At 35.5% G+C, this 15,557-nt stretch overlaps 1 long non-coding RNA gene across 1 annotated transcript in view; it reads left to right on the plus strand.

The window, feature by feature from the left end:
- The window catches only part of LOC141577654 (uncharacterized), a 485,640-nt gene that overhangs the window by 437,138 nt on the left and 32,945 nt on the right, over nucleotides 1-15,557 (plus strand). Inside the window, exon 4 of the long non-coding RNA XR_012506888.1 lies at nucleotides 5,460-5,544. This is a non-coding gene — a long non-coding RNA (uncharacterized LOC141577654). The remainder of the gene's footprint in view (nucleotides 1-5,459; nucleotides 5,545-15,557) is intronic.

A 15,557-nucleotide genomic window follows, 5' to 3' on the forward strand; every position in this document is an offset into this window, starting at 1 on the left:
TCTTTTCAGAACTGGTTTTAATGCTTCTTTCCACTCAACTTTTATATAGCAATATTAAGCATATATAACAAGACTGGTCGCTGCCGTAGTCAATGGATTGTACTATTAGACCACATAGATGGAGTTTCAAATATTTAACTTATGAATTTGTACTACCTTATAACCTGCATGAAAGAAACTTCAGAGCATCTGGGTAGCAAGATCAATTGTTGTATATCTCAGTTAGACAATAGACAAGAAAGAGATAAGAAGATAAAAAAAATCAAATAACATCAAATCAAAACAACAGAAAATTTTCAAACAAACAAAAACAACAGAAAATTTCCTGCAACCTCTTTTATCATTTAAAGAAAACGTGTTATTAATCTTCCTTAAGAAGGGGTCCAGAGGCAGGGTGATTAATCTGATGACTGAACTCTTTTATCCTGGATCCAGGATCTTTTGTTCTGCCATTACCAGTTTGACCTCAGGCTACCCACTCTTAAAGTGCTAAAATTCCTGCTGCAACTTCAGGCATCATTTGCTGACACAATAGCATTCAATGAGGGAAAAGAAACTGTATTTTCCTGTGTGTGTCCCTTTTTATGACTATAGAAATCTTTGCCAAAAGCACCCAGCAAGTGTCCTTTTTTATCTAATTGATTAGAATTGCTTCACTTACTAATTGCAAAAGCTATCAGCAAGGGGAATGAGAAAGCTGGGACTGACTTTAACCTCTGAACTAGAAATAGAGTTACTCAAAGCTGGTTATCTGTAAAAAGTCAGTGGTTTAGTTTAAAAGAAGAGGGAATTCAGTGTTGAATAGGCAATTAACAGCGATGTTATACTACCCAAACCCGAAAACTAGTTTACGATAATAAATAGCGTCTGTAGCAAAAAGCTGCCTAGGCCAGCGGAGTGCCCTGCAAATCTATCGTATTTTTGCATAGGATCTGCTGGTGTGGTCTCATCTCTGCCCGTTGGGTATTGATAGAGGGGCTATGGTTGTTTTGGTCCTCTCTGAGTGTAACAACATATGGCAGCCCCGCAGGGCATGGAGGACAGGATATTGCTACATTTGGCCTCAAGTAGAGAAACAGATAGTAATGCCAGGAACCAGTAGGTCTCTGGAGTTGAGGCTGCCTCCACTTTTCTGACAGATGACACCACACAGCGCGGAAGCAACTTATAGGTCCCGTGGGACTTGAATCTCGTTAGGGTCACTAGATGCAATAGTAAATTTCAAAATTGAAATGGATAGATAGTTGAAGTGCAGAAATTACTTTTCAGACTCCTAGCAAAACAGCAGTTGAATTGTATAGGAGAGAAATTGGAATGAAGATTTTTCTTGTTACAAGAACAAGTCAATAAAATTATTAAGTGAAATATTGTGTATGTTTATGTGTGTTTGTATATATATGTGTGTGCTTGTGTATGCAGCTATATTTGTATAGGTATGTGTGTTAGGTAGTTAGGTAAGTGGGGGCACCGGGCAGATAGACAGAGGAGAGGGAAGATGGTCCAGAAGATGGCATTATGCCTGCCTCCACCATAAAGGGACTTTACTTTTAATGAATGCCAGCAAAAAACTGGTTAGAACCCAACAGCCACAACTGCAAGGTAGCACAAAGGACTTAACTGGGCACGACCCAACGTTCATTGTATCATACCTAACACTGCAGTTTAGGACCCCCGATCATGGGGTCTTCTGTGTAAACCACGGGTAAGGACACATGCAAAAGGAGCCAAACATGACTAAGTATTCCAGGGACAAGAGCTGTCAATCAAGCAAGACCACCTCGAAGCCCTTTTCCTCCCTTAGGGCAGCCCGCCTCCCGTTCCTGGGGGTGTACTTGTCCTTTTTTTAAATAAATCTTCTAAAATCTTTCACTACACAATGCACCATCTCCCAGCTGCACACTTGTCTTTCAGGTATGACAGGAATCAGGGTCTTTGCCTTTGGGGTAACGTGTATGTGTACTTGTGCAGGTATCTTTTATGGGAGTCTAAGAGCTACTCAAGGTCATAAAGTCCTTCAGTTTGTTTATAAACCCAGCACAGTTCTGTAACTGCAGGCCTAGCTGATAACATGCTCCAGTGTATAGAAAGCCAGCAGTGTCTTCCTTTCATGAGAGTTTTCACCTGGCGTCACCTCATGCATTATTTTATACATACGTACAAAGAAAAAGTATATTTATTTGAAGACATTGTAAACTATAAAATTTTACATTTTAGTTAGAATTTTAAAAAATTACACAAAACACTTTTTAGGAAAAAAAAGTTAATTGAATTTAGCAGTATGATATGAAATAACTGGTCTTATCAATTTAGACAACAAAAGACGAATTTGTTGGGAAGTTCTGCTTCCCTTCAAAATGATTAAATCAAGCAATCTTGCACGTATCTGCCATTATAAGAATAAAGTGAAAGCTTAATTTTTGAAATTTAATTGTATTATGTTCCCTAGTGTCTGTTGGCAAGAAGGAAATTTTTCTTTACCCTTCTAGGTTCTTCTGGCTGGACTAAAACTTAAATTAACATGAGGCAGATTAAAACAAAAGAATCAAAGAAAAGTTTAATAAAATGTATAAATGGGGAGACCCAGGAAAACTAACATGCTAAAATGGTGGAAACCCTCACCTTAAATACCATCTTTAGCTAAAAACAAAAAAGGATGGTGAGGGTAGTGGTTTGGGACTTCAAAGGGGAGGAAAGCAATTCACATGGAGATGGAAAAGCACGTGCTTGGAAAACCAAGTTTTGCTGGGCTTTGCAGAGACACTGGAACACAGAGGGGACTGGATAGCCAGGCAAGGCCTGGAGTTTCCGCAGCACATCTAGCCCACGTCTTTGCAAGTACCTCTGGTGATAGCTCTATTGTGGGCACAGGCCCTCTATCCAAATTCCTTTTTGGACAGTTTGGGGTCAGGTCAGTTTCTTCGTGAGTTTTTTGGGTCTTGATTTTTTTTCACCTCAAAATAATCCTCACACCAAAAAAATATTTTGGGATGGCAACTTTTGCTCCCCTGCATATCCAACAATAATAACAGAGTAACTGCGAGGGTCAGAAAATGTGTTTTTGATTTCTCTCCACTGTATTTTTTTCTATTTTGTATGCAAGCAAAGTAAAATGGTTAGATATATGTTTGATTCTTTACCCTTAGATTCTTTATGCAATTTGTGAAGGTGTTGTGAAAGTAAGAAATTATTTGGGAATGACTTGAAGCCTTTAGTTATTGTCATGAGAAGGAAACATCAAGTAATTATTCTCAGTCATTTATTTATATTCCATTAGTAGACATTATAAAGAGTAGAAAATAATTCAATCTACAGAATAACTGTACACTATTCAGTATATACACACTAAATTCATAGAAGTCGTTTGGCAAAAGTATCATTAAATTAACAGGCTTTGTCAGTATTAGTTTCTTGTAAATGAAAAAATATTAAAAATGCATCAAGCAGAACATTTAAGAGCAATAAAAAGAGACATTCATCTGCAATGGCACAAATAATCTTAATATATCCTTATGTATATTGTATTATATTTAAAATTACAATAATTTAGGTGTCTTGTGTAGCAAAACTAGTTTAGATTGAGATCTCTACGGAATAAAAACAACTAAGAACATTATGAAAAATAAATTGAATTTTGCAGATGATTGTTTGGCCCATTTATCATGTTGGTTTACACAAACAATTAGTATTATGTAAGAACTACTAAATACTAAATATCAGTATTGCTAGGTAGTCTCTGTTGAAATAGTCATATGATCTATATTTTTTATTATGCTCTATAAATTTTTTTTTAAAATCACCTACTGGCTATATTGAACTTTTCAACTGCAGAAGAGTTACACAAATGCAATGGCACTGAATTATGATATATCAGTCGAAACAATGGGTGAAAAAGCCTTGTTATTAATTAAAATGTGCTTATTGTAACATTTTTTAAATGTGAGTTTCCAAATTAGCAAAATGCTATTAGAATGATTTTCATGCCATCTCAGCATTTTTATCTTTAATGATAAGTCAACATATATTTGTTAAATACTGTGTATTCAACACTAAAATTTGAACGAGTAAGCAGTATAATTTGTGGGACATAAAAGGTTAAAAGTACAGCTATACAATTCATTTACTCTTTTATCTGGAAGATGAGAGTGGTGCTCCTGGGAAAGAAAGCATTCTGGATACCCAATCTTGTCTTCTTAAAAACATAGTAATGGCTGATAATCTAGGGGGAAAAAAATCTAGCAGAAAAATTGCTCATCTAGGGACTGCTTATAGCAGACAAGGTTTGGTAAGAATAGTTGGAATCTATGGTTTATGGTGAATGGCTCTCTGGAAAATGTCACACAAATTATGTCTAAATATAAAATGACATTTATACTTAAATCATTCATGTGAGTGAGGTGACTGCACTTCTCTTCAAAACTTCAGCCTGGGTGGGCCTAGTGTGTCTGAATGTGGAAGAAAAGAAACTGGGAGCCAGTCTGAGGCTCCCGGACTTCTCCCTGCCTCTTGATTTAATAGTAGTTTAATATGAACTCTGATTATTGTCAGGATTTCTCTGTCCTTTGTAATATCTTACTTTGTTCTCCAGCATTTATTGTGTAATTTGGGTTGAAAAGAACAAAATATGTATCAGTGTTAATATACCATTATCTAAACAGTTGATCTGCTCAAAATATTTGTGTGGTTCTAAAATTTCTGTGTTCACATCATAGGTAAGTTAGCAGAGCATTGTGGGTAAAGTGAAGACTGTGGTATCAGACAGGTTGAGTTCAAATGGTATCACTTAAAGGAAACTCATCCACTTTGGCTTCACTCTTCAGAAACCAGAACCTCATCTATTTATTCTAATAATTTATAGTATATTGTATGTAAAAACATAAAATGTTATAAATGTTAGATATTATTCCATTTTAATTTTGCTTTCAAAAAATATTGTGTATCAGAATAACCTGAGGTTTTTTGGCTTTTCATGAATATTTCATGAATATTGGATAAGAAAGTTTGCTATTCAAAATAATTTGCATATATATTTATATGTACTATATATTCAATTTTTTAATGCAGCCATTAATTTCACATCAGTTTCTTGTGTGATATACTGATGAATTCAAACATATTTGAGTTTCTGTTTTTCTTTATACCTACATTTGTATTTGTATGTTTTCATACTATTTTAAGTGCACATTTATAAGGGACCATAGAAAGCTGAGTATTCAAGAAGTCATGTTCCCCTTCTATAGTATAGATTTGTTGCTAGATAGCAGATGCCCATCCAAAAAAAACATTTTCCAGAACTTTTAGTATGTAGGAGGAGCCATGTAGCTAATTATTACTTAAAAAAAGGAGGCATGAAAAGATGTGTGCCTTCAGAGCCATAGTTGTAAAGATGATTTGCCTTTCCCACTGTCTTTTGCTATGGCCTAACTAGATACAGAAAATTCCAGCGTCTTCTCATGTTACAGAGCTGCAAAATAGAAGAAACCAAGTACCCAGAATTACAGAATGGAGTAGTGACCACCAAACCCTTGCAATGAACCATTACACATGGTAAGAATTAACTTTTATCTTTTTCCTATTGTGGTGTTTTGTGGTGTCACAAGTATTTTGATTCAGATAAGCCTCTGGCGTTTGCTAGGTTATGTGTTATCGGAGTTAGGATCACTGACAATGGTGCATATTGAACTCTATTAGAGGGAAGTAATACTCTTTGTGTCTTCCAATTGGATTTGGATTTTTTGTTGTGGCCACATAAATGCATCTTACAGTTGAGATTGGATTTTGAGGAAGCTTGACAAAGGGATTGTCAATGTAAAGGCAGATGAGTCAAAGGCATGCTGTGAATAACTTGGTTCATTGGAATGACTCATCTTTGCCTTATTTACCAAGAATGTCAAGTGGACATGGACTTCTTCCCACAGATCCAGCATTATCTCCAAATTACCAAGCTCGATATATTCTTTTGTATTTTCAGGAACATCCAATCGCAATACCTAAGTTTTATGTCCAATCATATGTCAAGATTCAGTCCTCTCAAATCATGATAAGAAGACCGATGAGACATCAAGCGATACCTCTTCTGTTCCAGCACTTTGCTGGAGAGAGTTAGCCGTAAAGGGAGCAGTTTCTCTGTCTCACTTTCACCTCTGCAGTTAGCCAGTACATCCACATATAAAAAAAGCATTCCCTACACGTGAAGATGGACTGAAAGAGAAACTATACATGTTGTTTGGATAATCAGTGCTTACATATCTAAAACATACAGAAGAAAGTCAGCCTCAGTGGTGAACCAGCAATCATGCAGTTGATGATGATGATTCTTTGATTAATGAGGGTCATATTTAAACATTTGTAAGCGTAATTATCCTTTTCCATGCCATGCCTGTTGGAACAGTACTGCATGAAACCTGTTTGGGACACCTACAGGAGTCCGTTAAAGAACCCCTAAGAATATCTCATGGCATGAATTCTCCATGGGGCTTAAACTGCTGCTGGTGGTGATGAGGGGTGGGAAGGGCAGTCATTGAAATGGATTACACATTAATATCATGATTTTGAGTTCATGTTCAGTTTTAATTATTATAATGAGACTGCTTATCCCTGAAAGTGTATGGGTTCTGTTCCGTATGTCTACCATGTTAATGGTAGGATGATGTGACAAGAAAAAGGAAAGGCTATACTATCAATACAAATTAAAATCATTTTCTATTTTAGACCTGTTAAGTACAGCCCATTAAATAAACCACTAAAATTACTGTTTATGTACATTGTTTAATAATATCCTTTGCCTATTTATTTATTGGGACCTCCATGCATGAAGTACAATACAAAACAATCCACTAATTCTGTAGGAAGTAGTTAAAATAGTTTAGACACTGTAGAAGCAAGGAATTATTTATATTTGTGAAGCTCTTAACAAGTTCAGTATATTAAGGAAATGCAATAAAATAAAATTTTCCATTTGTGTGTATGGTAAGAGGTAGAAACTAAAATATAAATTTCACTAGGTTTGGGTAAGAATTTGAAGATACTTTTTTATTATTTTAAAAGATTTACAGTTTTCTATTCTCTCTTGAATAAAATTGCTCAAATTAGCTAAAAATTAAAGGTGCTTGACTTTTAGAAGAAAAGAATTACATAGTTATTATAAAATATCTAACTGAATCTAAAATTCCTTCACTTCACATTTCCTGAAGGACAATTCGAGTATTAAAAGTCACATTGACAAAACATGAATTTTTGATATACTTTAAGTTTCTTGATTCCTAAAAGAATATATATTTGACAGATTTTCTACGAGAAAAGGGGAAAAAAATAACTGATATAAAGGACTACTTGGACAGAACTGTCTATATGATCCCAACATGTTTTGACATTTTTTAGTTTAGCTCACTATTTCTGAGTGACATCAGGCACTTAGGAATCAGTACAAATGGGGTGAAAAATCATTACTCTCTAAGAATGTCCTGTCCTTGCAAACTTAAAGTATATATTACAAGGGGACATTTGACTGTTGCACTTAAAACAAGGGAAGTATAGTTAATTGATACATAGTAGGTGTTTTGAACAGTCAGTGATCATAACCATTTTGTACGTTCTTTTTTTTTTAAACTGAAGTATAGTCTGTTACAATGTGTCAGTTTCTAGTGTATAGCATAATGTCCCAGTAATGCATATACCATTTTGTACATTCTTATTTAAATAATTTCTAAGATGAATGATATATATATATATATTTTATAAAATATCCCAAATGCTAGCAAACCATGTTGTTGCAAATTTGCATATTATACTTAACAATAATTCTTCTTTTTAAAAATAATTTATTTATTTCAATATCACCATCTAAATAGTGCCTGAGGGCATTAAGAAGAAAATGAATTATATAATTCCATTTCATGCCTGGTAGTAGACCAGTAACTTCCTGAATAAAATTCAGAGGCTATAAATTCTCATGGAATAAGTTATTTGCCTGAATGCTAAAACTCTCTGTTTGATTTCACATACTTGTATCGGCATCATTCCCCAGGCCTATAAAAAATAGTAAAAGCAAATAGACTAACCCTTAGTTTGAGTGCAAACTGTGGTGTATCTAACTTACAATTTTTTAAAGTTTTGCTTTGCCTCATATTGATCCCTTAGAGAGGGTCCATGGCCAAGTGGTCAAACTGAAACTTTCAACACCAGTTGGTCAATTGCCAGGAACAGTCTAAAACCAAAAGCTGACATCCAGCAGAAGCTATTTCTGTTGAAACTTGTTTTGTACAGTCCTTATGTAGCACTAAAAAAAATTGGCACTAAATCTTCCAACTGCCTCTGCTAATGTAATCACTCATGTTAGAATCTTCTCTCTGATTACTGCCCAGTTTGGCTTATTAAATATCCATTTGCACACTGTGCTTCCTTTTGAGACAGAAGTTTCTGTGTCAGTCTGTGTCCTGCATTTGCTCTTTATTTTCCATCTTTTAAATTTCAGATCTGATTTCATAAGCAAGTAAGCACATCAGAGGGCTTTTATATTTCTATACAAAGCATTTGTTACTCTCACAAGCCCTGCACTATTCACTGTTATTGAGTTCAATCTCTATATTGATATATGCATATTGGTATTTTCCAAATATTTTATAGCCTATTTTGTGAAATGACCTACAATTGGAACTGAATACATTTATTTCATTTCTCTATATTGGTGGTTCTCAAACTTCAATGTGTCCCAGAATGTCTGGAGGAACCTGCTAGCCATGTATGTGTTTAGGCCCACTCACTGTTTCATTAGGGACGGGATCAGGCCCAGGAATCTGTATCAAACACTTCAAGTGATTCTGCTACATGAGGTCAATACTTTAAGACGTCCAAAGATTTTAGGTAATAAAGTTTTAGAAAGAAAAATGACATAGAATTATTTGGTTTGTGTTTAGAAATCATTATATAAGACTGGCTAATTGTTAAACAATACAAATAAATAGAATATTTCTCCATAAGACAATAGATTTTACATTTGGTAGTTTATAAGTTCTAATTATAGTGTTTTTTAAGGGATAAATAGCTTTTCCACACTGCTGTGGGTGACAATCCCTATTTATGAATGAATAATGCTCGTATAAATGTGTTTGTACTGAGGGAAAAGTTGAAAATAATTAGTTTTAATTAGAAGCTGAATTAGAAACTGATTCGGATTGGGGAATGACAGTTTAAGTTATGTATAGTTTTATTGTTGTTGTTGTCATTGCTGCATTTGAACTTCTGAAACTCCCAGATGGGGATCTACTAACTGCGTATTCTCATGGTTATTATTAGATTTGCTGTTTTAGATGACATGACATTTGTGATAAGCTGAACCGTGATCCCAGAAACATGGATTCACTCTATATTTTTCTCTTCTAAAATTAGCTGTATTCATTTCATTAAAATGCCACATAAATGGAGATTTATCATATAATTACAGGGAAACTCTAAGACACAAATCGCTAATTTAAAACAAGAATTGACTTGTTTTACAGTTTAAGACATCTCTGACTATCTCCTACTGCTCGCTCACATTATTAACTGCGTTTTTCCTGCAGGGGGTTTTGTATCCATCAGGGTTTCGGCAGAAAAACAGACACAATTTTACATTTTTAAAAGAGAAAATGTAAGGCAGGGAATTGGTTGCACAATCTTGGAAAAGCTGAGAGCACACTGGAGATTAGCAAGAGCAGGAAGCCATTATGCCAGCACTAGCCCTGGATAAAGCCAAGGAGGAGGCAGTGCCCCTGGGGGCCAGGGCTGGGGCTCCTGGGGGTGAAGGAACCAGGGTGCACTCCCCTTCACAGCCAGACCTTGGAGAGACTCTGTGTCGGCAAGAGAGGGGAAAAACCCTGACTTTTGCCTGGGTTCCACCCTCTCATCTTGCTGAATGCCTTTGTTGAAAGGGACTAAGTAAGGGACCAGCTACCCTGAGATTCAGAGCAGAGCAAGGTGGACAAGGGCTGGATCCGAGGATAAGGATCTGAGGCCCCAGAAGTGCACAGTGTTCCAGGGCACTTAATGCTTTCTTCTATGCAAATTCCTCTGATTCTGCTCTGACTTATTTGTAGAGAGAGCCTCAGATTTGGAGTGACATACAAGTACAGTTTTTTCCCCACCTTGGAAACAATATTTTTCTAAGAAATTGAAAAATAACATATGAACTGAATGCTTAATGTTCTTTCTCCTTAATGACGCAATGGTGAGCATAAGCATTATATCCCTTTAACGTGAAAAGTCCAGGTGATCTAATTACACTCACAAGATATTTCTGTTCTATTCCCTAAAGATAGTAAGTAGATGGGAATAATAGGTTTTCTGAAAGGCATTCAGAGAAGTTAAGGCATACAAAGTTTTCTCTAATCCTTTTTGGTATACCAGTGTAAAAGATAAACAAAGCTGAGCACTAGTTAAAAGTAGCAAGCGTAGATTTTATTCAAGACATTTTTGCAACAGGGAAGAGGGCCCGGCATAAACAGAAATCAATTTTGCTGAAACAAAAGGTGAGAGACGTTTTAAAGGATGAGGTATATGAGGAAAAGTGCTGAGGTGTATTGAGGGGGTTGGTCCATGTGACTGGGGTTTGTTAATTGGCACTTATCCAAAGGCGAGATGAAACCTCCCCATCTTCAGGACAGGAGGCAGTGGTGTAAGTTAGAGAAAGCTCCCCAAATGAATTCAGGCCTTTATCCTCCACAGGGACTGGGAGGGAGAGAGAGTTATCTCTCTGAATGTTTGCATTTCAGAAAGACAGCTCTTAAGTCCTTGGAAAACCAGTTTGTGGTGGTAGATTTACCTCTGGAAGGACAGAGAAAGGATTTATAATTGCTAGCTTCCTAAAGTAACTGCTCTAAGAAAGAGGTTCAGGAGCCTATCTGCCTATCATCAAGCTTGGGCTGGAACAAACAGTAAATCCTCTTGGCAGGTACTTTCAGGGGGCCTGGGGTCATTCTAAGGATGTAAAGAAATCTTGCTAGAATTTGGTCAAGTCTAGAGTGCAGTGGTTTAGACGGGGTCGTTAAGTGCTGGCAGTTCTGCGGTTCTCATCAGCTCTTTGATAATCACACTTGGATGGTTTAGAATGGTTTAACATTGTTCTGTCAGTTGTCTGCCTCCACTCCCCTAGCCAGAATTTTTAGCTGATCACTATCAGAGTACTTACTAGATGGTTTTGTGAGATGTATTTGGAACATCAGAATCCCCAACTATACAAAGTAAGCATTCAGAGAATAGCACCTGTATTTCATTCACTTTTCTCATTGTTTAGCATAGAAGCAAGTATAAATAAATTTCAAACTGTATTACATTTTATTGCATGCACCAAGCACTGATATGTGCTGCTGTTTCTTCATATTATTTAATCTTCACAGTGGCCTTATTCGGGAAGGGCCAGGAGGTCCTTGTTTGTCAAGGATAGTCGGCATTGGAAAATGGATAGTTAAAGTAAATCCATTTAAAATTGAAACCAGCATTTCATAATTAATGTTAAAGATATATTGGGAATTTAGCTTGAAAATTTAAAAATTGCAATGAAAACATGTTAATTTGACCTTTAACTTAATGAGAGGTAAGTTTTAATTGCCCCTGTATGCTAATTCCTAAACTGAAAAATATTTGGCACAGTTTTTGAGAGTAGTATATGAAAACAAAAAATGAAATTCATTAGTTCTCATTTTACTTTCACAGTAATTATAAAAAACAATATTCCTGTAAGAAATGTTTAAGGGCTTTATCAATTTTGACAAAGTCCTTGAAGCATACATTCTTGTACATTTTCTATTCTCCATTGCTATTTGTTCAACTCTGTCAGCCTTCATTTTCAATTACTTTACTTTTTTTAATTGAAGTATAGTCAGTTTACAATGTGTCAATTTCTGGTGTACAGCATAATGTTTCAGTCATACATATACATGCATACATTCATTTTCATATTCTCTTTCATTATAGGTTACTGCAAGATATTGAATATAGTTCCCTGTACTATACAGGAGAAACTTGCTGTTTACAACTAATTTTAATTCTAATATTTCTGTAGCAAAAAGTCATCAGAATTCATCACAAATTCCTATATTTTAACCATCTTTTCTTACTCTTTATTATTTATTAATGCTATATTCCTATTTTTTATCAGATACTTTAAACGTCTTCCAATCAGTAAGGGTCTGTTAACTAAGTTGATCATATATTCCAGTTTGCCTGGGACAGTCTTGGTTTATGTTCAGAAATAATTTTTAATGGAGCACCCTTTCAAAAGTGTCATGATTTGGATCATTGATTATATACTTGCCCTAATAATAGCCACCCTCAGAGAACAGGCTTAAGCACGCTTCTAATGGTCACATAAGTAGACCTCTATTAACGCTCACAGCAACTCTGCGAGGTAAGCACTATTAATATTTTCAATCTACAAGTGAGGATTCTGAGACACAGTTGGCTTAGCTCTCTTGCACAGATGATACACGTAATATGTATTTCGCATGTTATGTAAACCTGGGTGGTACAACACCAGGGCTAATGCTCTGAACCAAATTCACAATTTACTGATGGAAAACCAGAAGCTAGGAGAAGCTAAATCTCTTGCCCTCATTCAGCAGGTGAGCATGTAGATGAGCTGAAACATGCATCCTGGACACATGGTGTCAGAGATGACCCCCTTTTACACTGGCTCTGCCTTAGTGCCCTGGGAATGACAAGAGAGAAGTCTTCAAATGTTTATTGCTACAATGATTAAATAAATATTCACTATATTTAGGAAAGGTTCATAATTTATCTCCAAAAATATTAAAATGTAGTTAGAAATTTGAATTAAAAATAAATGTATGGTCATCAATTGGAAATGATTTCTATAAAATAAATTTCAAATTGTGCAAATGCTTAATGTATTGTGATGGTGTGTAAGACTATTTGAAAAAACATTTTGCTACAAAAAAGGAAAGTTTGAAACTACTAATATAGTATTAAAATTCTATGTACAAAATGAAAGAGAGCTATAAGATATAAATTGGAATGTCACACATAAAAACAAATAGAAAAATAATAAAAAGATTTTATCTAATAAATAACTTGGCTTATAAATGGCATAATTCTGAAGATTACTTTATTTTATACCAAGAGAAATTTGATAAGAGGCTAAGTGATAAAAGGCTGTACAGTGATAAAAGGCTAAGCATATTTAGAGTTATTTTCATTTTTATGAATTATTCTAATTTATTCAAAGAGTATATAAGACTCAGATAAAAAAATCTGTGTTTTAAAGTCATGTATTATTGATCTTTGTAAGGATATAAAGGCTTTTGAAAATAACTTTTTCTTTTGTATTTTTAAAAACAATTCTGCATTCAATAAAACAACACGTAACAGGGCTTGCTGCAAAATCCACAGTTAATTATATGGTTTAAGAAGTAGTGTTTATTGTGAGAGCTTACGAGGCACAGGTAAGCAAGGAAGGGACGCAGGTCCTGCAATCCTTCTGTTAGGAAGTTAGATAAGTGGGGACACTGGGCAGAAAGGCGGAGGAGAGGGAGGATGGTCCAAAAGATGGTGTTGTGCCCACCTCCAGCATAAAGGGACTTGACTTCTTCTAAATCAGTGCCAGCAAGAAACCTGTTAGAACCTGACAGCCGCGACTGTGTGGTAGCAAAAAGGACTTAACCAGACACAACCCAGTGTTCATTGTATCATAATCAACATTGCAGTTTAGCACCCCGTGGTGGGTCTTCCTGTATGCACCATGGGTAAGAACGTGCTCAAAAGGGGCCAAACATGGCTAAGCACTCCAGGGACAAGAGACCATCAATCAACAGATCTCTGAGGGAGGGTATAAGAGAAAGGGGGGACAAAAACCCGCCACTTTTCCTCCGTCCAATTAGCCCTCCTCCCGTTCTTGGAAATGGACTTTTCCTTTTCCAAGTAAGTCTTTTAAAATCTTCAGCTACACAACACACCATCTCCCAACTGTAAACTTACCTTTCAGGTATGACAAGAACTGGGGTCTTTACCTTTTTGGGGTAATATTTCCATCGGCCTGCAAGGTGCATGCTGTGACCAGGTGCTATCAAACATTCAGTGGGCCCATGCACCATAGGAGAGACTGCCCTGCTGTTCCTTTCATTTTATATTGAGGTATGAAAAGTATTTGTTTTTAAACTTGGAGAACTATTTGAGATCCGTGCAGTTTAGTTTAGATATATGCTACTTGAATGACTTGGTATTTATAGTGCCTGAAGAAATGGCGTCTTTGGTATTTGCAGCGCCCTCTTGCAGGGGTAAAAGAAGCTACCCAGACCCAGGGGAGGCTTAGTCAGTTGCAACCTCTTTCTGCTGGGAGAAAGAGGAAGCTCTGTTCCCAGCTAGCATGCTGTCCAGGAAATTCAGACTGAGCAACTGGGGCCATTTTTGAACAAGTCTGTTCATTAGGCAACATGAACATTGGTGAGCCTGGTAAAAGAGAAGCTCTGGAAATATTACCTAAACATCCATAAATGCTTCCATTTAATCAGACTTTCAGCGTGTGTGTGTGTGTGTGTGTGTGTGTGTGTGTGTGTCTTTTCTTATCAGGGTTAGCAGGAGTGATATGAAAGTGGAATAAAAGAAATTAAGAAGAGCTTGCAATTTTGCTGTAAGATGGAACCAAATTAAAAAGAGGTACATTTTATTGGTTATTTTCCTAGTGATATGCTAAAGCTTCTCAGGTTCCCTTTGGCCAAAAAAAAATTTATCTGCATTGAATGAGGCACACATTAAGCATGAGCTAATAAATTCATTGTTCAATTTTCTAGTTTCAAAATTGCCTTATGAAATAGGTGAGGAAAAAATGTTGCTGTAAGAAATCAATGTTTCTATGTGGTTTTTTGTCCTAGAAATATTTAGGTAGGCATTTAGTCATTTTAATAAAAATCCAGGGATATTTTAAAAATTATAGGGACAATAATAACTTGTGAGCATGTTTAAGAACAAGAGCATATGCTATGAAATATCAAAATAAGATTTGGAGAATTTACGTGAGACTTGTCCTTGACCACAGAATTGCGTATCTGATTATTTTACTTGAGTTGTGATACTTCTGACTCACAACGTGTTTTGAGAAAATGCATTAAATTTATTAGGAAGAAGAGAAAACTTCTAAAATATGTAGAATTAAATATTCTTGTTTAAAGTAAAAATCTTAAGACATTTCTAATATTTTAGCCTGTGTAAAAAAAAATGTTGTAATATAAATACTTCTGGCCAAACACACAAAATTTGTTTCTTATTTCAACAAATTTAATCTATATATAAATTGAGGTAACTTTCAGTCTCTATAAATGAAACTTAACTAAATAAAGAAAAGTAGGGATACTTAATAAGGGAGCATTTTTATTTAGTTTTTTTGTTGCTGAAAAAGTTTATGATGGTGCAACAACACATACATATCTCAGCATGTGAGATGATAATTACCTAGTCTATCATCTAATTATTTTGGGAAATACTTGTAATGTTCAGAGAAAAATTAATGCTTCAATTTACAGTATCAATAAAGAGGCAGAATATGCTTTTTAAAAGCTCACAAAATACACAAA

Source organism: Camelus bactrianus, chromosome 5, assembly GCF_048773025.1.
Source record: "Camelus bactrianus isolate YW-2024 breed Bactrian camel chromosome 5, ASM4877302v1, whole genome shotgun sequence".
In the NCBI taxonomy this organism is placed as follows: Eukaryota; Metazoa; Chordata; class Mammalia; order Artiodactyla; family Camelidae; genus Camelus; species Camelus bactrianus.